Genomic DNA, 6,386 nt, shown 5'->3' on the forward strand with positions numbered 1-6,386 from the left:
GCCGACAAGCGCAAAGTTCGGCGACGCTTTCTCAGCTTTTCAGAAGACGCGTGCAGCTTTGTCAAAAGGAGCCGCATCTGCACTACCACGTGTCGTTCAGAAAGCGAAGGGGCGTGATAAGAGCATATTCATGCGACTTACTTAGCTTGTTTTCGTGCATCTATGTTGTTAATTCATAGTTGTTTTAGTAGTTTAAGCCATTTTCGTGTGTTTTTAGGTTCATATGGCTAAGGAAGCAAAAAGATGCATTTTGGAGCATTTTGGAGCAAAATTGGGCTTGGATTGGATTGCATTTGCTTGGAGCCAAAGTGTTGGACGAATTTGAAGGCCTTGTGATAGGAGCATATTCATGCGACTTAAATGGCTTGTTCTCGTGCATTTACGTTATGTTTCTTTAGTTATTTTAGTACTTTAAGCTATTTTCGTGTGTTTGTAGGTCCAAAGGGCTAAAGGAGCAAAAAGATGCATTTTGGAGACTTTTGGAGCACTTTTGGGCTAAGGATGGAAAGCTTATGCTTGGAGCCAAAGTGTTGGACGAAATTGAAAACCTAATTGAAGACCAAAGTGTTGGAACCTTGTTCCCTTTAGTTTTAGGATATTTAAACCTTTCCTATATCCTTAGTCGTGCATAACATTCCAACATTCCACTCCTTCATTCACCACTTATCATATCATACACTTATCTTATCATCACCACATATCATTCATTTATTACTTATCATATCATTCATTCATCTACATATCAATAACCACTTATCATTCATTTATTACTTATCATATCATTCATTCATCTACATATCAATAACCACTTATCTTATCACTCAACATATCATACACTTATCACTCATCACACTTCATCATTATACCACCATTCATTCTTTAAAACACATGCACATTCACACACACTTCACACAAACAACATTCACATGCAAACACAAGCTTTAACCAACAAACAAAACAGCCAACACATGCACCAAAACACCTTTGCCGTGGCCTTCACTCCCCTTTGCATTTTCAGCCATTCCACTTCATCATTACACCACCTTCTCCATCTTTAATCACATGCACCACCAATTCAACACATGCACTTGTTCCTCCATTAAATCAACACACATGCATCCTGAAATTCTTTGCCATGCAATCACATGCATTTCCCTTGACATTTTCAGCCATCACACTTCATCATTACACCACCATTCACTCTTTAACCCACACACACTTCACACAAACAACATTCACATGCATTCACATGCATTTCCAACACAAAACACACTCAAAACCGTGGCCACCTTTGCATTTCAGGATTCCCATTTGCATTTTCAGATTTCCAGCTTTCCCTTTTATTTTCCAGCTTTCATTCTTCATCATTGCAGCCATTCCACATGCAATTCTCCATCATTCCTCCACACAAACACCTTAAACAAATAGCCATATACATCTCCACTCCTCCTATAAATACCCTTGCATTCCCATCATTCAAAACATCTCATTCACAACACAACACACCACAAACACTTCCATTCCTTCTCTTTGCCGTGAGTCCCCTTAGAATCCAAAACCATCTTTCCATTTCCACCACTTCCCAACCCTCCAAACCACTCCTCTACCATTTCCATAATCCCCCAAACCTCACCTTAGACCTTGTGCTACAACAACGAGGAAGATAAGAGGGCCTAAACGTTCATACAATTCAAGTTTGAGTTGTTGGAATGTTTACGTGTTTCTTTGATTTCAAAGTTTAAATTCAATTCTCTTTGTTTTGTACGTATGAGGAATGGAAGAGAAGAGTGCCTAAACGTTCATACAATTCAAGTTTGAGTTGTTGGAATGTTTAGGTGTTTCTTTAATTTCAAAGTTATGAGGAAATAAACCCCCCCTTTAGCTAGGGGGTGATTCGAAATAAATGTTTATACTTGCATTTTGATTTGATTACCTTTCGTTGGAATTTCATAAGTTTTGAATTCAATTTGTTTAACCGTTTGATTGATAACTTATTTATGAATGTTTATTAAGAATGCGCGCTTAATTTTCATGCATAAATATGACGCTAGAATATAAGTGAATTTCACCTAATCGTTATGAACTTATATTCACAAGTAGTGGAGGTTGCTTATAAACAATCGCGTTAAACGAATTCTTGGCATAAGTTTCATGCGTATTCCATAGTAACGAATGTCTCGTCAACACTTATAGTTTTCATAATGCTTAATGATCTTTGATTGTATCTTTATTGTGCTTTTCACGTAAAGGACTTTTGGAGAATGTGGTGAATTGCGTTGCGCTAACCCATCCAATTCATTAACTTAAGGAGAACTTGACGGTTAATTTAAGCGGACCTAATTAACCCGGGGCGTTGAGTTTCATAATTTATCGAAAGACCAACTGAGAATCAATCTTGTATGCAAGTGTAACATGTATGGAGATGAACCCCTTAGCTAGCATTCATCCATAAATTTCATATTTACATTCTGTCTAGTTTATTAACTTGTTTCGTTATTTCAATTTTCGTAAAAACCTCAATCCCCCTTTTGCTTTAATGTTCATTTTAGTTAGAATTCAATTTAGTTTGTGTTTTTAAAGCATTTTGAGTTTTTGGTTTGTCTTAGTATTTTAAATTTTAATTTTGCATTCTTTGAGTCTAGTTTAGTGTTTTAAACTTTATTTTACGTTTTTGAGTCAGTTTCCAAGAGATTTGCAATCCCTCCTAATCCCCGGTCCAGAACGATCCCTACTTGCACTTATACTACAAATCGTCAAAAAGAGGGTTTAATTTGTGTGCGCATAAATCCCTTCACTCCCCTTTGCATTTTCAGCCATTCCACTTCATCATTACACCACCTTCTCCATCTTTAATCACATGCACCACCAATTCAACACATGCACTTGTTCCTCCATTAAATCAACACACATGCATCCTGAAATTCTTTGCCATGCAATCACATGCATTTCCCTTGACATTTTCAGCCATCACACTTCATCATTACACCACCATTCACTCTTTAACCCACACACACTTCACACAAACAACATTCACATGCATTCACATGCATTTCCAACACAAAACACACTCAAAACCGTGGCCACCTTTGCATTTCAGGATTCCCATTTGCATTTTCAGATTTCCAGCTTTCCCTTTTATTTTCCAGCTTTCATTCTTCATCATTGCAGCCATTCCACATGCAATTCTCCATCATTCCTCCACACAAACACCTTAAACAAATAGCCATATACATCTCCACTCCTCCTATAAATACCCTTGCATTCCCATCATTCAAAACATCTCATTCACAACACAACACACCACAAACACTTCCATTCCTTCTCTTTGCCGTGAGTCCCCTTAGAATCCAAAACCATCTTTCCATTTCCACCACTTCCCAACCCTCCAAACCACTCCTCTACCATTTCCATAATCCCCCAAACCTCACCTTAGACCTTGTGCTACAACAACGAGGAAGATAAGAGGGCCTAAACGTTTATACAATTCAAGTTTGAGTTGTTGGAATGTTTACGTGTTTCTTTGATTTCAAAGTTTAAATTCAATTCTCTTTGTTTTGTACGTATGAGGAATGGAAGAGAAGAGTGCCTAAACGTTCATACAATTCAAGTTTGAGTTGTTGGAATGTTTAGGTGTTTCTTTAATTTCAAAGTTATGAGGAAATAAACCCCCCCTTTAGCTAGGGGGTGATTCGAAATAAATGTTTATACTTGCATTTTGATTTGATTACCTTTCGTTGGAATTTCATAAGTTTTGAATTCAATTTGTTTAACCGTTTGATTGATAACTTATTTATGAATGTTTATTAAGAATGCGCGCTTAATTTTCATGCATAAATATGACGCTAGAATATAAGTGAATTTCACCTAATCGTTATGAACTTATATTCACAAGTAGTGGAGGTTGCTTATAAACAATCGCGTTAAACGAATTCTTGGCATAAGTTTCATGCGTATTCCATAGTAACGAATGTCTCGTCAACACTTATAGTTTTCATAATGCTTAATGATCTTTGATTGTATCTTTATTGTGCTTTTCACGTAAAGGACTTTTGGAGAATGTGGTGAATTGCGTTGCGCTAACCCATCCAATTCATTAACTTAAGGAGAACTTGACGGTTAATTTAAGCGGACCTAATTAACCCGGGGCGTTGAGTTTCATAATTTATCGAAAGACCAACTGAGAATCAATCTTGTATGCAAGTGTAACATGTATGGAGATGAACCCCTTAGCTAGCATTCATCCATAAATTTCATATTTACATTCTGTCTAGTTTATTAACTTGTTTCGTTATTTCAATTTTCGTAAAAACCTCAATCCCCCTTTTGCTTTAATGTTCATTTTAGTTAGAATTCAATTTAGTTTGTGTTTTTAAAGCATTTTGAGTTTTTGGTTTGTCTTAGTGTTTTAAACTTTAATTTTGCATTCTTTGAGTCTAGTTTAGTGTTTTAAACTTTATTTTACGTTTTTGAGTCAGTTTCCAAGAGATTTGCAAGCCCTCCTAATCCCCGGTCTAGAACGATCCCTCACTTATCCATTCTACTACAATTGTCAAACGAGGGTTTAATTTGAGTGTCAAGTAAATCACGCATCAAATTTTGGCGCCGTTGCCGGGGATTAGCAACTTTGCTAATCCCTTAGTTCTTTTCTTTTTTTTTGGTTTAGTTGTTTTCGTTTTAGTTTCTAACTTAGTGTTGTTTTCTTTGTTTGTTGTTACTTTTGATTTTTGATTTAGTTCTCTTTCTTTTTAGGTACTAGAGAAGTAAGTTATGGATTTTGCTAGCATTCAAGCTCAATTGGCAAATCTTACTTCTAAATTGTCGCCGTATGCCGAAAGGACCACAATGCAGAGTGTCCCTACATTTGGTGCTTCATATAGGCAAGGATTTCAAGCCAATCAATGTCCACAAAGAGATTGGAGGGATCATTCAAACTCTATATGGTGGGAAGATCAACAAGTTCAACGTGAAGCATATTGGCAACCATATGAGGAGTTCTATTCAAGACCTATGCAGCCACCACAACTTCATATGCAATATGCTCAATTAAATTCAAGTTCGCCAGTAGATTATATTCAAATTCTTAATGAAATAAATTCTTTGGCGCAGGGGTCACAAAATCAAGCCAAGGAGGCTCAACAAGAAGCATATTGGCAACCATATGAAGAGTTCAATACAACACCTATGCAGCCACCACAACCTCCCCCACAACAATTCCAATCAAGTTCAAGTATGTCCATGGATAATGATAAAAATTTTCAATTACTAACCTCTTTGACGCAGGACGAACAAAATCAAGACAAGAAGTTGGGTAAATTGGACGAGCAATTTGGGCAGATTATGGAGTTCATGAAACAAATTCAAGAGCAAAGTGAACTTTCCAACTCAACTATTGAAAACTCGAAGGAAGATTTTGAAATCCATAATGCTATCACTTTGGGAAGTGCTATGGAGGTTGGAGCTGACCTAAAAATGTCCAAACATAGCCTAGAAGTGGATGAAGAGCTGCTAATTGAGGAGGAGGAAGAAGACATGCACACGGCAAGGGTAGAACAACCCTTGCCGCAGCCCCCTAAGCCCTCTAAACCACCCACCACCAGTAAGGACGTCCCAATTTCATGTTATTCTGATGTTATTCCACCCAATGTCCCTTTTCCTAGCAGGTTTTTGATTCCCAACCAAGAAGAGAGTAAAAAGGACATCGTGGAAGCCTTCCCAAAGGTGCAAAATGCTATTCAAATTCTTGGTGCAACACAGCAAGTTTTAGATGGTGTTGAATTCTTCAAAGGACTTTGTACACCAAGAAGAATGATTCAAGAGAAGGTAGTGGCTGGAGAAGATGTAGAAGGCATCAAAGAGGACAAATTTGAAACCACAATTCCCAAGGAAGTTGGATTTTATGACACGGGACAAGTCATAACTTTCGAAGGGGTGTTTATTCTGGAGTTCATTTTGGAGCACACAGGTAAGCCGCCTCCCCGAATTTCAATTTTCTTTTATACTAACATGTGGTTAATGATTCAGGCACCCAAAATGGAATTTAAACTATTACCGGATCATTTCAAGTATCACCGCCCATTCAAAGATAAATTCCATGCCGTTTGATTTTATTTATGTTAATAAAAAAAAATATAAAAAAAAAAAAAAAAAAAAAAAAAGAAAAAAAAAAAAAAGATACTAAACATGGAGAAAGGTGGAGCTTCACAAAGGTTGTTTGCGTGAAGTCCCACTACGAGGCGCAGAAGCGGAAGGCGCAGAAGCGGGAGGCATAGGGGTGGGAGGCATCGGAGCGGAAGCCATCGGAGCGGGAGGCATCGGAGCTAGAGCATTCCAGGCCTCATTACTTGGCCAAGCGCTGGATGACCCAGGAAAAAGGTGCCTCTGGAGAT

This window comes from Pyrus communis, chromosome 4 (genome assembly GCF_041283825.1).
Source record: "Pyrus communis isolate YQ-2024b chromosome 4, ASM4128382v1, whole genome shotgun sequence".
Classification (NCBI taxonomy): domain Eukaryota; kingdom Viridiplantae; phylum Streptophyta; class Magnoliopsida; order Rosales; family Rosaceae; genus Pyrus; species Pyrus communis.